The 25,089-nt window shown below is 41.7% G+C and overlaps 1 long non-coding RNA gene across 1 annotated transcript in view; it reads left to right on the top strand.

The window, feature by feature from the left end:
• Positions 1–25,089, top strand: part of LOC121595444 — a 57,694-nt gene that overhangs the window by 8,984 nt on the left and 23,621 nt on the right. The window contains exon 3 of the long non-coding RNA XR_006005166.1: positions 387–422. This is a non-coding gene — a long non-coding RNA (uncharacterized LOC121595444). The remainder of the gene's footprint in view (positions 1–386; positions 423–25,089) is intronic.

Raw genomic sequence — 25,089 nt, 5'->3', positions numbered from 1 at the left:
TCAGCGCATGTTTTATAGTTAAAATATAATAACTGGAGTATTATTTCTTGAATTTATTTTATGATTTATTGTGTTTAGACATATTTTTGGATAAAATTGAAACAAAAATATTTTACAAATGTTCCGAGACGAGACCAATCGTAAGAGTACCAATTTCACCTGATTATTGATTTAGGGACTTGTTCAAACTATAATAAGATTTCAAATATTCTTTTACTATGCATGCACAAATCCACTATCGATGTGCAACTTTTCTCTAAGCGATCGTACTAATCCATTAGTTGATTCCAAACCATACAAATATACGTTCAATCCAATTTCTTCTCAATGCAGAAGATTTCTCAATAGGCCGTGCGTTTTCAAAAAACTTTTCTTTTTTTTTATAGAAACGGAAGCTTTTTGACGTCATTGGATATAATCAGGTATGTTTTCCATTTTCAAACTCAAACAACTTTTTATTCTAAAATTCAGATATATTCTAAAATTTTAATTTTTCAAGCTATCATTTTTTCACCGTTTGAAGCCGGCTTGCATGCCTGAACCGTTTTTTTTGTTATTTCTCGTAAGGACGGCCTGGTTGGCCGTATCATTATGGACTAGACTTAAATCTAACATTGTTGGTTCTATTGTATTTCTTAATATCTATGGGCTGGCCGAAGCACATTTCCTTGCTCGGCTTTGTGCACCTTATTCCGGGTGGGCTCGGATTCTGTTGTATGCCAGCCGTTCTCTTTCCATAGTGTCTATGGGGAATTCCAGTATTCCCATCCAAGGGAGCAGGGATTTAGTGTATATGGCATCGACACCGTATTTTACAGGTGTTAGGTGAGCGATGGTTTCCAGCATCCGGGTTGTCTAGTGCTCCGCGATGGCTTGGTTGTTCTAAATCACCACTCTGAGCTCGTCATGGTGGTGAGCTTCTGCCCCAACCGTCGGTTATGTGTTCAGACTGCCCGAGGATCACTAAACATAATTTAACATACAACGTAGACAATATACTACACACTAAGGTTACTACTAACAAATATGCTAATAGGTACAATCATACATAACCGGGTAAATATGTACGCGCGAGAACACCAATAAGTGTCCACATGGCTATGCGTGTGTAGATGTGGATATAAAGAAAATCCACATGCACACACGCACACCCATGCAGACACCTACCCATGCACACGAACGCTCATACACCCTAAGCCATACATGATCATACCTATACATTTATTGGGTCTCTAAACATATAAGTTCGGTACGTGATTACAAGGTGATGCCAACCTCCTTAGCATATTTGTGCAGAATTCTCGCGTATTCGTAGTCCCTTTGACCAAGGATGTTACGTATTGGGACTTCAGGGTTCCTCCCTATTGCTTGAACCGTCGATAGTAGTGCGGGTCTTGTTGTTTCAAACTCCACACATGACCATATGACGTGCTCGATGTCGTGGAATCCTTTGCCACAGCTACATACATTTGTATCGACGATCCCTATACGTTGTAGATGTGCATTCATCGCATAGTGGTTTGACATGAGTCTTGATGTCATGCGAATGAATCCACGATCTGCCTGTAGGCTTTGAAACCATGGACGTTGTGTCACCTTAGGAGAGATGGAGTAAAGAAATCTCCCGAGATCATCGGCATCCCACATGCTCTGCCAACGAGCCATGCATAATTGCTGTGGGAAGCGGAGGAATTCGTGAGGCTGAATCGATCGTTCAAAGGAATCGCCCTCAGAGGCGCCTCGTTTGGCCAAGAGATCTGCCCTCTCATTGCCAGGGATTCCGCAATGAGCAGGTAGCCAGACAAGCGATATTCGAAACGCTTTATTGAACAGAGAGCTTAGTGTTTCTAGATTTTTTTTAATAAAGTAATCAGAGCTCTTTATCGCCTCCACGGATTTCAAAGTTTCGACAGCACTGAGACTGTCAGTAAATATATAATATTGATCCGGAGGGCTCGCGCTTATTAGAAGCAACGCGTAAAATATGGCAGCCAACTCTGCGACAAATATTGAGCATGGCTGTCTCAATTTGAAGAAGGCTTGTTTGGATGTATTATATACACCAAAGCCCGTGCCCACGTCTGAAAAGGATCCGTCCGTAAAATATTGTTTTTCGTTGGGATGGCCATACTTGTTCACAAAAATGCTGGGAATTGTCCTCCAGCGAAGATCGTTTGGTATGTTCTTTGTTTCCTCTTGCAAAGAGGAATCAGTTACCAAAAGGGAATTGTAGGACTCCGGTAGATTGGCGCAGCTGATTGCTTGTGAAGCACTAGGGTTAGCCTGTAAAGATACAAAATCCTGATATATCTTCATGATTTTGCAGTTAGAACCTGCCTCTTGTAGGGATTTGAAATTATCAATCACTAGTGGATTAGATACTGTGGAACGAAGTAGAAGGCGAAGCGATAATTGTTCAAAACGTAGTTTTAGCGGCATCACTCCAGACATCACTTCTAGGGACATATTATGGGTGGATTTCATACATCCCAGCGCAATTCTAAGACAACGATATTGTATGCGTTCTAGTTTTATTAAATGCGTCTTGGATGCCCAATGAAAGCATATGCAACCATATTCCAAGACGGATAAAATCGTTGTCTTATACAGTCTTAGGAGATCTAGTGGGTGTGTACCCCACCAGAATCCCGCGACTGTTCGGAGGAAGTTAATTCTTTTGGCACATTTTCTTGCCAGTTGTTCTATATGTGACCTCCACACATTTTTGCTGTCAAACCAAACCCCTAGGTATCTAAAAGTTTGGGCAATCGTGATTTTTTCTCCATATAAATATATGTCAAACTTTGGTTTGTACACGTTCTCACGCCTATTTTTTGGTGTATCGTAGTGAAATGAAAAAATAAGCATTTCAGTTTTTTCTGGGGAAAACTCGATACCTAGGTTGTTTGACCACGCTTCCAGATTGTTCAGCGTGGTTTGCAAAGGATTTTGAAGACCTACGATGTCGTTGCTAGCGACTGACACAACACCGTCGTCTGCCAATTGCCTTAGGTTGCAGTTTGGGGCAAGACATGAATCGATATCATTTACATAAAAGTTGTATAAAATGGGGCTCAACAGGACCCTTGTGGTAGTCCAAAATAACTGATACGTCTTGTTTGAGCGAGACCATTATCGAAATTCATTGCTTTTTCAGAAAGGAGGTTGCAAAGGTAAGTGTTTAGTTTATGATTTAACCCCGCGTTTTGAAGTTTTTGACCTAGTATGCTAATCGATACTGAGTCAAATGCCCCTTTTATATCTAGGAATACAGAGGCCAACATCTCTTTACGAGTATGTGCCAGCTCTATTTCTGAGACAAGAAGCGCTAAGCAATCGTTTGTACCCTTACCTTTGCGGAAACCAAATTGGGTACTGGACAACAAGTTGTTAGACTCCAACCAGTTGTCCAATCGAAAAAGAATCATCCTCTCGAACAATTTGCGCAAGCACGATAGTAGGGATATAGGTCTATAAGACCCGTGCTCTGATGACGGTTTGCCGGGTTTCAAGATGGCGACTACTTTCACCTCTCTCCATTCTTGCGGGACTATATTGAGATCTATCATTTTGTTAACTATCATCAATATCCGCTTCTTCGCCACGTCTGGAAGGTTTCGGAGAAGACTACTACTAATCTTATCCAGTCCGGGGGAAGAATTATTGCAAGAAAGGAGAGCTAGGGATAGCTCGACCATGGAGAAAGGTGCATCCAAGCTGGGATCACTGCAAGGCGCATGTTGTTCAAATTTCTGCGTTGGAACGAAATCTGGACAGACTCTTTCGGCGAACTGATAAAGCCAGTCTCCTGAAAATCTTTCGCTCTCATTTGTAATTGTGCTATTTCGCATCCTTCTACCCATTGTCCACAACGCACGTAGCAAAGTGTCAGGCGGGAGGTTTTTGACAAATTTGCGCCAAAATCCTCTCTTTTTCGCTTTAAGTAAGTTTTTACATGTTCTCTCCAGTGCCTTATACTTTTCGTATAAGGCAATGGAGTCATGGAGTTTATATTGTCCAAATGCCTTTCGCTTCGCTACGTATGCAGTTTGGCAGTCTCTGTCCCACCAAGGAGTGGGAGGCTTGGTATGCGTCCTTATTTGGCGGGGCTCTCTTGTTTGGGCTGCAAGAGCGCACTCGTTTACACAGTCTACGAGATTTTTGTATTCCACTAGTGGGTCAAACATGGATGTCACAGATGGCAGCCTCACTGACATAAGTGCGTTGTATCTCGTCCAATCAATATTCCTTGTCATGTCGTAGTTGACCGGTATGCTATTGATTGGGCGCCTTCCAGTAGTGATTTTAATTTCAATCGGTAAGTGATCGCTGCCATTAGGGTCCTGGATAACCTTCCACAAAGTATCCAGAGCAAGCGACACTGAGCATAGAGACAGGTCTATTGCACTGTCACGCGCCGAAGGCCCTGCCACTCTAGTAGCATCGCCGGAGTTTAATATTATCAATCTATGGTTGTCGCAAAAGTCCCTAATGACTGGAGCACGTGAGTCGTCTCGTGTGCATCCCCAGTCGTATCCATGAGAATTGAAATCTCCCAGGATAAGAAAAGGTGTTTTCATTGCAGATGCTATTATTTCAAGATCCTTTTTGATCTTCTCCAGTTCAATCTCGGCTTCCGGTGGGATATATACAGATGCAAAGGATAAATCAAGATCGTCTATCTTTGCCTGGATTGCGACACATTCAATAATTAGTAATGAGGGGAGGGGTATTCGAAAGAATTGTATGTTTTTTCGTACTCCTATGAGTACTCCCCCACCACGCCTAACCCTATCTATAGTGTTTCGATCTTGGCGTATAATGTTATATCCGTGGAAGGTAACTTTTTTATCAGGGGAAAGCCAAGTTTCTGATAGGACAAATACATCTATGTTGTGCTTGTTTACCTGTACTTTAAACATATGTATTTTTCCAAGAAAACTTCTACAATTCCATTGGAGTATGTTAGCCATGGACGGGTTAATGTTCCAATTGTACCAACGAACTCAAAGCAGGCCATTGCCCAAGCCATTGCTTTATTGCGCTGATCAACATTGGTCGTGTCATAGCAATTATGCTTTTCAATGGTTCTGGAAAAGCCAGCGCTGTAATAATTGAGTCAATCATTTCTGATATGGACAGCGACTGAACCTTTCGTCGAGGTTTCTTTTTTGGCTCAGGCTTGGGCTGGGGATTTCGGGGGAGGGAAGGAGAAGGGAGTGATGGAAGATCCTCGTCCAGCGAAGGATTGTTAGGTTTTCTGGGACGAGGGGCACGTGCTAGACGAGGTGGTGCCTGGGGAGGAGAATTTTTCTTCTCATAACGTAGAGAAGTTTTCTTCTCCTTAGGAGGCGTAGCCTTCATAGGGGGTTTCCTAGGACGACGACGATTCGCGGATCTCTTCACTCTTATTATCACCTCCGAGATTTTAGGGACTGGTTCCTGGTTTACCGATGTGAACTCTTCAGCTAGCACGGTGTATGTGTTTTCGGTCGAGCTACCATTCGCTAGAACTGCAGCATATGACCCACGGGCCAATTGGTACTGGGCTTTGTTTAGTTCATTTTGGGACTTCTTGTACACCGGGCACTCGTTTAGTTCACGCCAATGATTTTTACATTGAGCGCATTTGAATGGCGCTGCAGTGCAATCCGAGGACGCGGAGTCCTTCGTACACCAAGAAACTAGGGAGTACAGTTCCCTCAAACGTAACGCGCTTTGATTTTGTTTCCGTGTACGTCTTTTGCCCGTTTACTGTGGAAGAGGTGTAAAGTGGTTTCACCGCAATCACCCTCACCCCTGGAGTGGAAAGAGTCCGGAAAGCACCCATTCCCAACTTTAGCAGTTCTTCGGATGGAATATCCAGATCCTCTACGACACCAGCTACCTCAACTATTCCACCTGGGATATACACCCGGTAGTGATCAGTGAATTGTGGATCAGCTGCTATAGCGTTCGCCTGCATTCGGTCGCTAACGGTGATTCGTATCCGGTTAGTACGAACACGAAATACATCGGTTACCGCAGGATAGCTTTTATGCAGGGATGCAGTTATAGCCACTAGGTTGAGCTCACTTTTTCCGGGCATCATGAAGACACGAAAGTCTCCCCGGTAGCAAGATGGGTATTCACGATGTCTTGCTTTGTCAGTCGACATTGGTGTGACGGTAGCAAGAACTTTTTTGCAACTGGTTCCTTCTTCTACTACTACGGGTGCTTTCCTTTTCTTATGGGATACCGTAGTGAACCCTTCATCAGAGGAAATCGTTACAATTTCCATATTGGCCATATTGGCCACAACAGTTGGGGGCAAACAGATATAATTATTTAATAGAAATACCGCGGAGAGAAATGCAAGATAAGAAAAAAAATAAGAGAAAAAAAAACAAGGACAAAATACTAATACGTACAAAACTACTAGAACTTTGTCATCAACCTATCATCACGCACTGATGTCTACTCACAAAGGCGGAGACTGTAACGGTGCTATGTACACTCTACACTCTACACACTCAGCACAATACACACTTGCCACACTGCTTACGCTAGGCATGTGGTGCGTTATACGAAACACACTCGTTACACACAAGTAGGACTTCACACTCACCACCAGGACACACAGTGATACTACTAAAAGGGCAGTCGGTGAACTTTCGGCTTTGAAGCGATTTCGATCTGTTGCTGTGGAGCGATCGTGATAAGCATCCGATCGCATCGACGGTTGGAGACAGAATGAGCTGAACCGTTTATTGCTGAAGAAATAAAAAATATTACAGAATTTTCCAAGTCACTTTAGAATGTAAACATTGTTATTCAACGCTTGAAAATAGTGTTGAACATCAATCGGATATTTTATTTTCATCATAATATTTTTTTATTTCTTCAGCATGATTTTCAACACGACTCAAGCTGAATTGAGTTTGACAGTTCTTTGGCAGTCAGAAAATCTCAATAATGGTACCCTTCACGATTCTAGTCAGTTTTTTGTATGGAGTTTGACAGTTGGAGGCTAAAATCATGTAAACACTTCATACAAAACCACACATAAAACTAGCCTGCAATTTTCAGTCTAGATTATTCTAGCCGCAAAGCTAGAATTAGATTCGAGTACCTGCTCGAGAAATGGCAAAACAAGGTGGTGTTTACATTTATCCCAAAGTGCAGTAAAGAGATCAGGGTATGGAATATAGCATTAAAGTGTATGTAGTCCAGGTGGTCGCAAAGCATGTTTTGATAACCAAATTTGACCATCATTTTTTGACAGAACAGTTGAAAACTTTTGCTCAAACAAGCTTTCTGTTAACTTTACAAATACTCAAAACACTCTTAAAATCTTCATTCAGAAGCAGAAGCGAAAAAAATCAGCCTTGTTAATTCATACAACATGGGATAAACCCACCTGTATATTATACCGACTTAGATAGCTGCTCGAAAACTGCTATACAACAGCTGACAGAACTTAAAACGGAAAGCGCGATTGAACCTGTGCAGATAGCTTCTAAAACAGCCATGGCCGGAAAGAACTATGGTGACAAAGTAGTCCACATCACAATGTTTCCTTTCTAGCCATGCTGCAACGTCGGGAATCAGCAAGTAGGTCCATCTTCCGTTCAACGAGCTACTCCACTCGTTCTGTCATTGCCGCATCGATGCTTGCCTTGAGGCTTTCTTTGCAGTCTCGGTGAAAGATTCCCCGCACGCGATTTCCGGAAGTTCTTCGAGTCCTCCTCGAGGGTGATGCAGAGAGGCATCATGCTCGCAATAACGCATACCGCTTCGTACGAAATGGTACGGTACGCGCTAGTAACACGCATGGCCAACTTTCTGTGCACCTTATTCACGGTGTTCTGGTGCTGCTTCTCCTTTAGTATATGCGCCCAAACCGGCGCTCCGTACCTCAACAACGAGATGGCATAGTTAGCATGAAGGCGCCTAATGCTGCTACTAGGTCCGCCAATGTTTGGGGTGAATGCCACTAGTTCATTTACTGCTTTCATGGTGTTGTGTTCGGATGGCCGAGAGTATACAATTTATATTACACCGAACATGTAATAAACAATACACAATACTTTATTCAACGATCAGCCTTGTGTTCCCGACGGTGTCCCACGAGCGTCTGGCGCTCTCTCATCTGCTAACCGCTCATCAGTCACTCAGTGGCTGCATACGTCCTTAATGCCGTATAAAGGGAGCCTTCCACTTCGTAACCGCAGCATATGGCCTTCTTGAAGACTTCCTCGAGGTGGCTCTTAAATTTCAGTCGGTCATCAATGACTACCCCAAGATACTTCAGCAATCTGGTAGACTCGACTTTTATAGGTCCTGCCGTTATCGATGCTTTGTGGTGCACCTTGTGACTGCTGATGACAATGAACTCAGTCTTCGCATGCGCAATCTCTAGCTTTACATCCCACATCCACCGGTCGATCCGACCGACTGCAACAGTGCACATTGGGCAAACGCCTGTATAAAAATCGGAAAACCTACTTCATCGCAGGTTAACACCATAATCATTTTCTTAACATAGATACTTAAACTTGGTTGAAACCAAAATATTTCACGTTTTTATCTTAAACTCACTGAGATATAGGCCATCAAAGTGTAAACTTTGTGTTTTTTGTCCCAAATTTGAGCTATTTTTCGACCGAACATAAACCATCATATTTTAGTATATGATGGTTAGATTTTGATAATTAAAGTTTCATTGGAAAGGTTTTTTGTCATACTATGATGTTATGTCTAAATATTTTGCAAAAACTTGTTTTTAAAGTTCATAAATGATTTAAAACCAAACATCACTGCCGAATTTTTGGATATTTTCATTTTCGAGAGTGAATTTTTTTATGATTCGACTCGATTTCACTCGTGTGTCGTATATCATAGGAAAGATCAACATTTTTCCTACGTTTTGACGTTGAAATTAGCTGCGACCATCCGCGACCCCGAAAATTATTGAACTTTTTCTTGAAAATAGCGCGAGCGATTTTGACATGTTGTTGTATGAGCTATACACCACAAGTATCGAACTACCTGTCATAAACGGGCATTTGAAACAAACAGGGATAATAAACAAAGCTGAACCGAAATAAACAGTTTGAAAAAGATCGTAAGATAGGAATCAGCTCTTTTCAAAACTAACCATGAAAAACTCGGCATTTTTAGCGCGTAATACTCAAAAATCGTTTTTAGTAACGAACTTACTCCGCCTTTGTTTTATTTCTTAACAATAATTGTTGATGCTGTTAAGTACTACACAATAATTTAATGTTGTGAGCGATAATTATAAACGTTTTTTCGCTGTCTTGACAATTATAGTACAGGACTGCCCTGTGTAGTAAGAGCAATGGTATTGAATGAAGAAAAACTGCAATAGCACGAGGAATTGATTTTCATCCCGGCGTTTGTATGGCCGTTGCCCACTGTGCAGTGGTGAGCAGCTCTACTTCCTCAATAGACACAGCTGAGACGGTGAGAGCGATGTCGTCTGCAAAACCAGTGATTTTGACACCAAGAGGGAGGGGGAGGGTCTGTACTCCATCATACATGACCTTCCACAGGGTGTGGGACCAAGCACTGATCCCTGGGGTACGCCTGCGGTGATGGAATTAGTTTTAAGCGTCAAGATAATTCCTCAACAGCCTGCATAAGTGCGGGGGTATCTTCATGTGCTCTACCGCTGTCGCTATTGCCTCTCAATTAGCACTGTTGGAAAACGTTTGCCACAACTCTTCACTATGTAGCATCATCTGCACTAGGTTGGTCTGCCTTACGGCGGTTCTGCACTTCGTGTCAAACAGCTGGCGCTCCTCTAGGAAACGTGGACAGTAGAACATTACATGTTCCGCAGTCTCAACTTTGTCCTTATATACTGGGCATCGAGGTGAAGAGGCGTGCCGGAATTTGTGGAGGTAGCTCCTGAAGCACCCGTGGCCAGAAAGCATCTGCGTGACAAAATAATCCACGTCACCGTGTTTCCGGTTTATCCACATTGCTACATCGGGGATTAGCGTGAAGGTTGTCGACGCCAACGTTAGTTTACTCCTATGGCCCTTGTCGACAGCATACCGTATCACACGATGGTCGCTGCCTGTAAAAGTATCGCTGACGCGCCATTGTAGGTGCCAGGCCAGACATGGGCTACAGAACATAATATCTATTATAGATGTCCTTTCGTTTCTGCTGTAGGTAGCGGTTGAGCCGACGTTTCCCAGAACTACATTAAGTTGGGCAACAGTTTTGAGCACTGCCTCTCCTCTGCTATTCGTCCGTTTACTCCCCCATTCGACAGCCCAGGCATTAAAATCACCGACAATCACCAAAAGACTGCATCCCTCTAGCGCTACACATAGATTGTTAAAGCTGTTGTTGTCATTAAATTTTTCTGGTTCCCAGCTAGGAGGTGCATAGCAGCTGGCAAAGAATACTCCGTTAACTTCGGCTATGCAGAAGCCCTCGAACGTATTTGAAACAACCCGCTGAATGGGATATCTTTGTATCGCCCAAATTGCTGCTGCGCCAGTTTTATCAGCCACCCAATTCGTAAATCCGATTGGAGCCCTGTAAGGCTCTGATATAATAGCAATATCTGCCTCCTCTTCAAAAAATACTTGGCTCAGGAGGTCCTGGGCTGCTTCACAGTGGTTCAGATTTATCTGGACTGCTTCCATAATGTTGTTTTTTTTCGTCATTGGGCAGAATGCTCCACTCGAATGATGCGCGTTGAATCGAGCTGGACAGAACACACATCGACGGGTTTTTTGGCACGCAGAAGCGAAGTAACCTTCATCTCCGCAACGCAGACAGCATTTACTCCTGTCTGAACCCCTGCAGTCTTGCGAGATGTGGCCCGTTTGCCAGCAGCGGTAGCATTTACTGCTCGGAGTGCTGACCCGCACTGGGCAGACTGACCAGCCTATTTGTATTTTTCCTGCTGCTGTCATCGCCGGCACTAGCTTTGCTGGAAGTTTCACAACAGCAGTCTGCATACCCGAGAAAGAAGATTTCATTCTTACTTATAATTTACAGCCTTCAGTGCAGGTAAATTGATTTCGCACTTCTCGTTCGACATCAGCTGCCTCTGTCCCTTCATCGAAATAGCGAATTTCGACAGTCTCCATTTGCCCAAGGGTTTTTACTTTACCAGATTCTCCAATGGCCTTTTGAATTTTCTCGGAATAATCTTCACTGTAGGTACCATCGTTCTTCTTTAGCTCAAAGAGTAAACCTCTATTTTTGGTACTCCTAACTCGTGTGACTTGTTCGCCAAACGGCTCTAGCTCGGGATCAGTCTTCAGTTTTCGAAGAATGTCCTTGTGTGTAGACACTTCGTTTGTCTCGACTAGAATCGCCTTCGTTTTCGGTCGCCATGAGGTTAGTTTAGTTCAAGGTGGAATATAGAGGAGGTGTCTTCTTAGCGTTTGGCATGTTGCCATTTTGAGATTCAGTTTGACAACAGCCGTCGATATTTGTTTACAGGCAGCAGTTGCATTATTACGTGTAAATTGCCCATTTATGGAGTGTGGATGCAAAATACATTTTTTTAGTGCTAAACAAATGTTTATCAAACGAAAACAATTTATTTGTCATATCCAAATACCAGCAACATTCGTCGCATTTGACAACTGCCGTCGATCCTGGTTTTGTGCTTTTTTCTAAAGCCTCGATGCCCAATTGTTCTACATGACGACACCTCCTTTCTACCCACTTTGAGTTTAGTTGGACCATTGGATGCACCAGGTCTACCTTGTCTAACATCTGTGGCCGAATCTATTGTAGCCTTACGTTTGGTCTTTTTGCTGACCACCGTGCTCCATAACTCGCTACTCTCTGGTTTCTCCTGCTCTTCACTAGGTTCTGAGGCTGGCTGGTTAAAAGTTGGGGCATCGTTCTTTGCCCGTTTTACCTCCTCTGCTTCCTCTGGTGTTCTCACCTTCATGTTTATCTTCCCCGAGATCGGTGTAGTTGTAAGGCCTGCCTTGGGTTTCATAGACGCCTTTTTGATCCTTTCCACCCTCATCTTCATGGTAAGCAGTTCCCGTTCAATACAGGCTAGCGACGACAGGATGCTCACCGACACCTTTTTGATCGGAGCATGTACATTGTTCCGATCCTTGGTGAATTCATGCAACTCTCTTGCAACCGCCAGAGCTTCTTGCAGTTTACTGATGCTGGAAGCAAGCTCCTGTTCCTTGGAGGAGGGGGGAACTAAATACGGGAGTTGCACCATGGTCTGTTCTACGGTCTCCGACGCCAACAACGTTCCTTCTTCAGCCTCCATGTTGACTAAGGCGTGTTCAACCGGCGTTTCTTCAACGGCAACCACTGCAGGTGATGCAGAACTCTGTGCGTTTTCATCCGGGGGTGACCTTGGTGTCTTGCCACTACGACCGAAAAAAGCACTTATGTCCTTAAGGGCGGACCCTAAAGGACGCGGATGTATTTGCTCAGTTTAAAAATTAGTCTGTTTTCTGTCGCTTGACTTTTGCTACTGGCCTAACTTTCTCGATGGCGCCTATTTCTCGAACAGCTGATCAGTCTTGGCCGCAGCTCGTTGTTTTGATAAACATTGCAGCTGCTGATCTGCACGAGGTAGATATCGTGCCAACACGCACCGTAAGACACAAAGCGCGCACGACACGTGTAAGTCATAGCGATAGCCATCATCCTTTGAAATCTGTTTGGGCTGATGTTGAGTCCAAATGGCATTCGTGTAAACTGATAGTGGCCGGTAGGTGTGGAAAAAGCTGTATATTTTCTCGATTTTTTATCAAGCTTGATTTGATGATACCCTGACATCAGATCTCATATGCTGAAATATTTGTATCTTCCTAACTGATCTAGTATCGTGTCTATGCGGGGTAAAGGGAATTTGTCTAGTAAAATTTTCTTGTTTAACTGCCAAAAATCCACTACTAAACGCCATTTCTTCTTGTTCAACTGATTTCTTCGGTACTAATAGTATCGGTGAATTATATGACGAAACAGAATGTTAAATAATATTTTTTTAAACATCTTTGCTACCTCCGATTGCATTTCCTCAGTTTGTGAATGTATTTGCTTGTAATTTGGTATATAAGAAGGTATTTTGTGATAAAATTTTATAACTCTTCTCTTGCTATCTGTGGAATATTTTCTACATGAATTTTGTTATGAATTTTCTATATTCGTTCCCTAGATGTTTAAGATTTTCTCTGTAGCTGCTTATAATCTGTCAAAGGTTCGATTTCTGGTTTATAAGATTTTATCTCAAAAAAAATCATCTTTATCTGTGGTATTAATGAATTTGATATACTGATTACGTTTGGAGGCTATTGTGTTTCCGCAAAATACTCATGGTTGGATTTTCTGTGATAAGATGATTGAATCTGCTGTCAATGGGGGCCTTCACGATTCTAGTTAGTTTTTTGTATGGAGTTTGACAGTTGGAGGCTGAAATCATGTAAACAATCCATACAAAACCACACAAAAAACTAGCCTGCGATTTTCAGTCTAGAAAATTTTAGCCTAAAAGCTAGAATTAGATTCGAGTACCTGCTCGAAAACACGGGTTTGTTTACATTTATTCCAAGGTGCATTAAAGAAATCAGGTGATCGAATCTGGAATCAAAGTGTATATAGTCCAGGTGGTCTCATAGCATTTTTATAACCAAATTTGAATATCACTTTTTGACAGAACGAGTGAAAACTTTTGCTCCAACGAGCTTTCTGGAGGCTTGACGAATACTCAAAACACTCTTACAATCTTCATTCAGAAGCAGAAGCGATAAAAATCAGCCTTCTAAATTCATACACCTTGGGATAAGCCCACCTGTATATTATACTCACTTAGATAGCTGCTCGAAAACTGCTATACAATGCAAACAGCTGACAGACTGAAATTTCAGCCTACGAGCTTCAAACGGAAAGGGCCCCAATGTTGGAACCTTACAACAGCATGATAGAAGGGTTCCAACGACCTGTCGACATTAGCGTTAGGAATTGTTTAGGCGAAAAAGAGATAGGAGAAAAGGGAGAAAAAGCTATGGGAAAAAGCTTAAAAAGGGCTCGAAAGACAAACCGAGGGAGTATTACCAAATAGCCAGCGGAATAAAGAGACCAATTTTATGGCAACATCTTACGACTAAAACTAAAACTATCCAAATGTTCGGCATTAAATTATTTTTCCGCTTCGTTTTTTAACATTCCAAAAATTTTGATCAACTATTGAGTCAAAAATCGTTTCGTAGATCAAAATCGAAGTAAGTCGCGCGTGTGTTTCTATTCGCATAAAAGATAACCCGTGTTGCAAGTGACGAGTGTGAGGAAGGCTGAGTACGCGTCGTATGCGAAGGGTGGAACCAGGTACCGAAAGACGAGTCCAAAGATGGAACGAAAGTACGTCTCCATCGACCCTAGCGGAGCATTCCACACGGGAACATTGCGCGAAGCTGCCATCTCGTCGGAAGTAGTCACCCCCGGAAGGTGCATTTCAGCAAATGGAAATTGGACGCCTTATGAGCAGGTGCAGAGTAAGGCGGGAACCTTACATCGTCGCAAAATCATCACGTCGGAAGTAGCCACTTTGAGGAGCATCTCTGAAGCAGGAGACGCGAGTCCTCACAAACAGGTGCAAAGTAAGGCGGGTGAGCAACGCAAAGCTCACGGGTCGGGACGGAAGGGATGAGATCAGTTAAGAACACATGCGTTGGAATTGTAATAAAAAAATAATTTTATTTTTTTTAATTTGTCGCGCACATATTCACAGTTCAAGATGTTGTTTAGAACTGCCTAATATTTCCTTATTTCATGTTATATATGTTAGGTTCCCTACTTTTCATTGTTTATGCTATGGTTATTATGTTTATGCTACGGTTATTTATTAGAGGTTTGATTTGGCCAGATGTTGATACGATGTTGGTGCTGGTTCTGGTTCCGATGATTACTTTGTCGATCATAGCATATTTCGCTATGAATGGTGTTGCATTGTTTCGGTGCTGGTGTTTTGCTTTCGGTGCTGTGATGTCGTGTTAACTGATCTACGTACGAAAGACGACAACAGAAGAGATATCTGCGTCAGCGCAAGCTGCGGAAATTCGATGATGAAAACGTTTTACCGTGGCACACCGGTAAAATTCGAAACAAAATTAGAATTGTGGCTTCGCGGCATAAAGCATCATTTGAGGCAGACCACAGCAAAGGAAAATGGCTTTTCGTGGACCGAGGGTCATGAACTACTTGATTATGACACGCACACTACCTAGAGCTGTGCAACACAACACAGCCAAACGATGTCGGCCTGTACAATACACGCGCAGCATCTTAGAGAAGCGAACATTCTAGGAAGTGCGATTCATCTGGAGAACGCAACACAATCGCAACACATGTTGCACACCGATTATGCCACTGACCTCGAGTGTGAAATTCGGAACGTGACACGCTCGAGGTATAAGTCACACCGGAGAAAAAAAGAAAATTCCGCTCACGTATCACGCACGAGAAAAAACAACCACCAGTCCGCGGTTCACTTGAAATACACTACACACTCAAGGCTCCCCACACAGTCTTTACAAATAGCTAGTATCGGGGATGGGTGTATGACGATGATGCCTCGACCAATGTGCTTTGATTGGATGAAAACAAGGACGATCTCATCGAAGGTGTTGATGGATGGACGGTTGAGCTGGTTGATGGTCTGCTTAGTGATATCGGCTTGGCTCCCATCCCGGTGTCAATATGGTACGAAAAGTGGCACAAAGGAACTTATTCCTCAACAGAAGAAGCTACATTAGATCGAGCAGTATAGCAGTGAATTCAGAGGCGAGCCAGCTACTTCGTATTCAGCCCCAAATTCAGCAGCTCGTACAAGCGAAGCAGCGACGCCGTAATAGTACGGCGCATCCGGCTTACCGTTACGCAACGGATCCGCAAATGGTTCATCTGAGCAGGTACCCCGGTACCAAAATCCATGCGACTTTTCGCTAACGGATTGATTAAATGGCGCCCGATTAGACGATCCGATAGAAGCACTTTTCAGGCTTAACGGATTGGGCGAGATACACCGTCGCGACGACACGATACATGTTGCATACATGTGTACTACATTTCAAGAGCCCCCCTCGCATTTTTTCGGATAGCAATGAGTTCAAACACACTTACGAATCTGTTGATCATTTTTTTTTTTTTTCCACTTCCTTTTTATGCACCCGCGGGAGAGTGCGAAACGACAAAGAAAAGAAAACACACACACACCTCCTCCTCCCCATGGTGTTTTTCGCACTGTGATCCCGTAGGAGAACGCGTACGCAAAAACACACACACAAAGCCACGCACGCACGCAGCCAAGCACACAAACACACACCCCACTCCTCCCCCCCTCGTGTTTTCGCAAGGTGATTCCGTAGGAGATCACGAAACAGCAAAAAACACACACACAACCATGCACGCACACATACACACAGAGACACATATACCTACCCCCCTCCTCTCCTAGTGTTTTTCGCAAGGTGATCCCGTAGGATCTCGTTATGCGAAGCGGCAAAAACACACACACAACCACGCACGCAGGCATGCACACACATACACAAACACACACAGACGCGTGCGCGCACGCACGCACGAACGCACGAGGGAGCGTAAATGAAGAGGTTCCATACGTTGCCGGCCTCCCCCTCCCGTGTTCTCGTTCTCCGACAAGGCTGATGTGTGCACGTTTGTGCGTGTACCTTTGCCGTCCCTCCTCTCCTTCCTCATCCGTTGACCGTTCGTTGTAAGCTGGAGGATGAGTTCAGCGCTGTTGAAAAAATGAAAGTTAAGAATAATATTACTCACTCTTTTTTCGTATGCTTTGTGTGTTATCATAACTCACCTTATTTCGAACAAAATCCGGAATGAAGCTCCTCGTTTAGAATATTCCGCATTCGATCACATCCTCGGCGATGCTCGACGCCATCAGTGGATGAAAGCAGGAAAAGAAACAAAGAAAAGCATCAGTCACCATCAGCATCATCTTACTCTCACATTTTTACATCGGTTGATGATTCTTACCATTTCAATTTCACCAAAACAAACTGCGATGGAACCAAATCCAGAACACCAAAATCACACACGATTTCTGGAGCAAACCGACACATCCTCCCCTCCAATTGTTTGCCACAGACTGACGTGTGTGTGAGCAGCAATGTTCTTGAAGCGGTGAGCAACGGTGAAGCACACACAAGAAGAAGCGAGACGGCTATACGAGTAGCGGATTACGCCGCCGCACACACAGCGCGCGTCATAATTTTATGCGCGAAAATCTTAAAATTTAAGTTATTCATGACAAATTGTATCGACATTTTCATACTCTGACGAACTTTTACGAAAGATATGTAAAAACTTAATGTAGTGCAATTAAATTCAGTGCAATATCATATCAGCAGAACATAACATTTTGATATTTGTTTGTAAATTCAGATCCTAAGTGCTACTACTTTTTTGAACAATAAGTGTAGAAACACAAAATTTGTGAGGGAAGATGTCGTACGCTGAGTGTGGAGATGTGTGTGTATGTGGTGAACGTTTCCGCGTCAAGCGTGCTGTAGGATACAATGCGTGTAGGAGGGGGTAAAATCGCTTGACTCATTGAAAATACAGGCAAAGTTGGCGCGAAGGAAACGCAACACTGCGGATTGTATGGAAAATGTTGCGCGTTCAATCCGATTGCCATGCGATTGTCCTGGGGGTAGCGAGCGATGTTATTCTAGCTTCTGTGCTAGTATGTGTCGTCTCTGGAGGAAGCTCGGAATCCCTGCATGTAGATCGGAGGCAACAAATGCAAACATGTGATGATAAGAAGCTCCAGTCCACCCCATGGTATGAAACGTTGTTAAATCTAAAACTAAATTAATTTCGTTTTAGCCGTAGCAGCGGGTGGAAGGTACATATACTTAACTAAGCCGGACGAACAATAACGCCTAGCGGGGAGGAAATGACAGCGGCGGTGTGATTTAGGGTTATTAACGATACACCGTCACCAATAAAAGCACAATATACGCGAGTATTTTGTAAAAACGTTGAGGTGAAAACAATCGGATCTGAAAAACCACATGTAATAGGCGAATGACAACAACACTCGCGAACGTAATATGACAGGTCTACAAAGGAAGTGAGGCGACAGTTGAAGTGAAACGTCAGGTAGTATCAACTGTGCCACACTTGGGGGGACATTGTTGGAACCTTACAACAGCATGATAGAAGGGTTCCAACGACCTGTCGACATTAGCGTTAGGAATTGTTTAGGAGAAAAAGAGATAGGAGAAAAGGGAGAAAAAGCTTTGGGAAAAGCTTAAAAAGGGCTCGAAAGACAAACCGCGGGAGTATTACCAAATAGCCAGCGGAATAAAGAGACCAATTTTATGGCAACATCTTACGACTAAAACTAGAACTATCCAAGTGTTCGGCATTAAATTATTTTTCCGCTTCGTTTTTTAACAGTCAAGTTTGGTATGGTTATTTTTCGTACTACTTCACTTCGTTTTGGTAAAATATAATTTCCATTTACATTGTCTTCTATTGGATGTGAAATCAATCCGCTATCAGATGAGAAGTATATCATCCAATTAACATAATCAACAATACATCTGTGATTTATGAGTCTTTTCCAAACAGTTCGTCAGAAAAAATGGATTCTACGTCTTCTATTATATGAAATTCGTGTAAAATGGAATAATCGCCAAAGTGAATTGTTGTCATAGCAAATCCTAAAGTCTCTGATTCATGGTCACTAGAGCTTACTTACTTACTTATCCGGCGCTACAACCGCTTTGCGGTCTTGGCCTGCCTCAGGAGTGTCCGAAACCGCTCACGGTCTCGCGCCTTCGTCTGCCAGTCCGTTATCCCGGCCTTAATGGCGGACGCCTCCACGCCATCTTGCCACCTCAATTTGGGCCTACCACGCCTCCTCTGTCCTTGTGGACGGCCTAAAAAGACTTTACGGGCTGGGTCGTCCGTTTCCATGCGTACAACATGTTCAGCCCACCGGAGCCTGGCGAGCTTAATACGCTGTACGACAGTGAGGTCGCCGTACATCTCGTATAGCTCGTCATTATATCGGCTCCTCCATTGTCCTTCCACACATACGGGGCCAAGTATCCTTCTGAGCATCTTCCTCTCGAAAGCGGCTAAGAGGGCTTCGTCAGATTTGGACAGTGTTCATGTCTCAGAGGCGTATGTGAGTACTGGTACTATTTAGGTACTATATAGTCCCAGCTTCGTCCGTCGCGACAGGTTCTTTGAGGTGAACTGCTTTTTCAGGCTGTAGAATGACCGGTTGGCAGCCAGCATCCTTGCGCGAGTTATCGGAACAACGCAGAATCATAGATACAGTTATCAAAGCTGTTCAACGGTATCAGTCCCAAACCATCAAAGCATCGTCATCCGGGCGATCGAGCGTCCGTACCCGATTCTGCATCCCTTCAATGGTATCAATCCTAAACCATAGCATCGTCATCCGGTCGATCGAGCGTCCGTACCTGATTCTGCATCCCTTCAACGGTATCAGCCCTAAACCAACATAGCATCGTCATCCGGTCGATCGAGCGTCCGTACCTGATTCTGCATCCCTTCAACGGTATCAGCCCTAAACCAACACAAGATCGTCATCCGGACGATCACCGTTATCTACGTCCTTTCTCTATATCCTTCCTTTCATCATCCATTCCCTTTGGAACACGAAACTTATATTTAAATCTGAATAAAGCAAAAGGACGGGACTCTCAGCCTAACGGCCTTAGAAGAAGGAAGCTTTCGTTTCTCTTAACTTCTCTAAAATCCGAAGTGACAGTTTCGCTAACTGGCGCCCGAATAGGGACCTGAAGTCAAAGTGAGGCGATTTAAAATACCAACCCTGCACAAACGACGAAGGACCACTTTCCATCTGCACTCGAAGACATCTCTCTCCGAAGAAGCCTAGGACCCGTAGTAGGTAGACCACCAGCAAAAGGACCACCCGAAGCATCGAGCAGCCGAAATCAGAACCTGGAACATGATCTTCGTGATAGCGATACTGGCGTGAGTCAAAATTATTTATAATCCTAACTTAAAAGGTTATAAAGTGCATAATATACAAAAAAAGTGTCGTTTAGTAACAAGTGAAACAGGTTAGATAAACGTTAGGAATTTATGCAAAAAGGTTGTTCGATTAGAAAAAAAAGAAACGCACTGTGTGATAAAATCAGAATGAATCCCCCTATTGAAAATTCTATGAGCCATGAGGAGTTTTTTGCAAATCGGAAAAGTTCCCGATTATGTTCGCGATATTTCCAATTTCGAAGGAAACGCTAGTAACCTTATGAGATGGATATTAGAAGTAGAAAACGTACTTAGAATGTACGCCCGTCTTCCCAGAGATTCCATTGAGTATCATGTAATTGAAGGAACAATTGGTAGGAAAATTAAAGGAGAAGCGGCAGATGTGCTTAATACTAGCTGCATATCAGGTGATTGGTTTAGTATTAAATCAACATTGCTGCTTTATTACAAAGATAAGAGGGAACTAAAAACTCTTGATGATGAACTCACAGGGATCAGTAAGAAATCTTCAGAATCCCTAAGCAGTTATTTTAGTCGAGTGAATGATTTACTTACAGCAATAGTTACGCAAATTCAGACTGATCCTAAATATGCTATAAATTCAGAAGTACATATAGAATATTTTAGAGAGAAAGCACTCGATTGTTTTATTAGAGGCCTCGAAAACCCTCTTTGCTTTTTGTTGAAAAATCATCATCCAAGTAACTTAAATGCTGCATATAACTATTGCCTTGAATATTGCACTATGAATATGAGGTCTGCTCCATTTAAATCAGACACAAGGGTTAATAACATACCAAAACTACGAGAGCTTTACGTGCCTCCACCACCACCTCGCCCTATTTTTAATACAAATCAGCAAAGACCACCTCTCCCACCAAGAGATTTCTCTCAGTATAGGAATTTTCCGCAACGTAGAAACATGTACCCTGAAGGATATACCAGTCAGCCCGTGAATCATCAACGGATTCCTTCAACCCAACAGCGTAACAATTACCCCGTACCTATGGAAGTTGATCCTTCAATACGATCGAACTCCTTGAACTATAGCAATCGGCAAAGCTATAAAAAACCCTACCCTCGCAATGGTCAAATATATTCAATTGACACCCCACTGGAGTATGTTTCAGGATCACCGCATCTCAATGAAATAGATATAACTAGGAACGTAAATACATTTAGCAGCACTTCTAATCAACATACTGAAGTAGAAAGTAATTTTTTAGAATGGACCGCAGGATGGTGAAACCTTTCCTTCCATACATCATCTTGCGAACAGTTACGGGAAAATACCCATTTTTAATCGATTCAGGATCGAATATTAACTTGATTTCGTCTAAATTGGCTTCATCTTACAAAAGAAGTAAACTATACGAAATCCAAGCCCCTAAAATTACAAGCACTAACGGTGATTTCAATATTAAATCAGCAATCGACATTGCTTTCTTTGAACCTAAATCTATGCTGAAATTTCAATTCTTGATACACGATTTCCATCCATTTTTTTGTGGCATTATAGGTACACCCATACTCAAAACACTTAATTCAAAGTTGTGTTTCGAAGAAAATCATTTGATTATAGCAACTGATTTGGGAACACCTTTTGTAATACCTTTTATGAAGTATGTGACACAAAAAGAAAATAATTTGATTGATTTTAGACTAGATCATTTAGATCCCTCTGAACAAGAAAAATTAACTCGTGTATTGTATAAAAATGAACAAGTTTTTTACGAACCTAATATAAAGTTATCGTGTGCAACAAAAGTTGAATGCCGTATAAATACAATTGATGAAATACCGGTGCATCAACGGGTCTATCCATACCCAGCTGCATATACAGAGGAAGTTAATTCACAAATTAAAAAACTTCTAGAGAATGGAATAATTAGGCCATCCAGATCGGCTTGGACATCCCCCGTCTGGATCGTTCCAAAGAAAGCAGATGCTTCTGGTGAAAAAAAGTTTAGGATGGTAATAGATTACCGGAAATTAAACGAAAAGACAATAAGCGATAGGTATCCAATGCCAGAAATCTCATATGTCCTTGATCAACTAAGAGGCCAAAAATACTTTTCAAATCTTGATCTTGCATCAGGATTTCATCAAATTAAGATGAATTCACAGGATATTGAAAAAACTGCATTCTCTATTAATAACAGTAAATATGAATTTACAAGAATGCCATTTGGTCTGAAAAATGCACCAGCCATTTTTCAAAGAGCCATTGATGATATACTTCGAGAACACAGAGGCAAAATCTGTTATATCTATATGGATGATGTAATTGTATTCGGTAGAACAATTCAAGAACATTTGGATAATCTAGATAAAGTTCTTTCTACATTTAATGCTTCCAATCTGAAGGTTCAACTAGACAAATCCGAATTCCTTCACAAGGAGATTGAGTTTTTAGGACATATTATTTTAAGTGAAGGATTGAAACCAAATGTAAAAAAGATTGAAGTTATAAGATTATTTCCCTTACCCAAAACAATCAAACAATTGAGATCGTTTTTGGGATTGACAGGTTATTATAGAAGATTTATTAAAGACTATGCGAAAATAGCAAAACCTTTAACTAATAGCCTACGAGGTGAGAAAAATACGACTTCAAATAGCAAAATAACACTCTCCATAGAACAAATAAAATGTTTCGAAAAATTAAAAAACATATATCCTCGTCAGACATTCTAATTTATCCAGATTACAGCATGCCGTTTATACTTACAACGGACGCCTCAGATTTTGCAATTGGTGCGGTCCTTTCACAAGGTGAACTGGGAAAAGATAAACCTATTCATTTCAGTTCCCGAACGCTCTCTAAAACGGAAGAGTCATACTCTGTTCCAGAAAAAGAGATGCTTGCAATTATATGGGCCTTAAAGACATTTAGAAATTACCTATATGGTACAAAATTCAAAATATTGACCGATCACCAACCTCTTACATTTACTCTTTCACAAAGGAACACTAATGCAAAATTAAAACGATGGAAAGCATACTTGGAAGAGCACGATTACGAAATTATTTATAAACCAGGTAAAACCAATGCACATTGGGCAAACGCCTGTATAAAAATCGAAAAACCAACTTCGTCGCAGGTTAACACCGTAATCATTTTCTTAAAATAGATACTTAAACTTAGTTGAAACCAAAATATTTCACGTTTTTATCTTAAACTTACTGAGATATAGGCCATCAAAGTGTAAACTTTGTGTTGACAAAAAGTCCCAAATTTGAGCTATTTTTCGACCGAACATAAACCATCATATTTTAGTATATGATGGTTAGATTTTGATAATTAAAGTTTCATTGGAAAGGGTTTTTGTCATACTTTGATGTTATGTCTGAAAATTTTGCAAAAACTTGTTTTTAAAGTTCATTAATGGTTTAAGACCAAACATCACTGCCGAATTTTTGGATATTTTCATTTTGGAGAGTGGATTTTTTTATGATTCGAATCGATTTCACTCGTGTGTCGTATATCATAGGAAAGATCAAAATTTTTCCTACGTTTTGACGTTGAAATTAGCTGCGACCATCCGCGACCCCGAAAATTATTGAACTTTTTCTTGAAAATAGCGCGGGCGATTTTTACGTGTTGTTGTATGAGTTATACACCACAAGTATCGAACTACCTGTCATAAACGGGCATTTGAAACAAACAGGCATAATAAACAAAGCTGAACAGAGAAAAACAGTTTGAAAAAGGTCGTAAGATAGGAATAAGCTCTTTTCAAAACTAACCATGAAAAACTCGGCTTTTTTAGCGCGTAATACTCAAAAATCGTTTTTAGTAACGAACTTACTCCGCCTTTGTTTTATTTCTTAACAATAATTGTTGATGCTGTTAAGTACTACACAATAATTTAATGTTGTGAGCGATAAATATTAATGTTTTTCGCTGTCTTGACGATTTTAGTACAGGACTGCTCTGTGTAGTAAGAGCAATGTTATTGAATGAAGAAAAACTGCAATAGCACGAGGAATTGATTTTCATCCCGGCGTTTGTATGACCGTTGCCCACTGTGCAATGTAGTGGCAGATGCACTGAGTCGAATAGTATACTCAATGACGGCCACGCAGCATTCCGCGAACGATAGTGATAATTTTTATATTCCTTCTACTGAAGCGCCTTTAAACGCTTTTCGGCAGCAAATCATTTTAAACGAAGGAATCGATCATGTTGCCACAAGTGAACCATTTACCAACTTTAAAAAATTTGACATCACAATTTCAAACACGAGTGATTCAACTCTATTGCACGTTTTGAAAAAATATTTTGACCCCTCGAAGCTAAATGGCTTGTTACACTAGTGAAGCTTTAATGGAAAAAATTCAAGAAGTGTACAAGAAAAACTTTGGGAGACAGAATTTATCAAAAATTCGATTTTCACAAAAACTATTAAAATATATAGAAAATTACAATGATCAAGTAGACATTATATGCAAGGAACATAACAGAGCACACAGAGGTTGCGAAGAAAACAAGCTAAAGATTTTACAAAAGTATTATTTTCCAAAAATGGCTCAACAAATCAAAACTTTTATTCGAAATTGCAGAACATGCAACGAATGCAAGTATGATAGAAACCCCATTAAATCTCCTATGACAAAAACACCATTGCCAAGTGCACCCTTCGAAATAATGCACGTAGACATTCTGTTTATGAATAAACTTTATTTTTTAACCAGCATTGACAAATTTTCAAAATATGCTCAAGTAGTCAAAATTGATTCCAGAGCTGTTGTGGACATACTCCCAGCTCTAAAGGAAATAATATTGAAACACAAACCTCCTGAAGCTATCATTATGGATGGAGAAAAATCATTCAACTCAGGAAATATAAGGGAATTCTTCAACACTTTTAATATTCAGCCTTATATCACAGCAAAAGGCAGGAGCGAGATGAATGGTGTTGTAGAGAGATTTCATTTTACCCTTATAGAAATTTCTCGCATAACACAATCAGATCATCCTTTCTACAATCCTATCGAATTAATGAATATCGCAGTGCACAAGTATAATAATTCTATTCA

The sequence above is a fragment of the Anopheles merus genome, chromosome 3R (genome assembly GCF_017562075.2).
Source record: "Anopheles merus strain MAF chromosome 3R, AmerM5.1, whole genome shotgun sequence".
NCBI classification, from domain to species: domain Eukaryota; kingdom Metazoa; phylum Arthropoda; class Insecta; order Diptera; family Culicidae; genus Anopheles; species Anopheles merus.
Note: the sequence above shows the minus strand (reverse complement) of the source record. Positions and strands in the feature narration are given on the sequence as shown.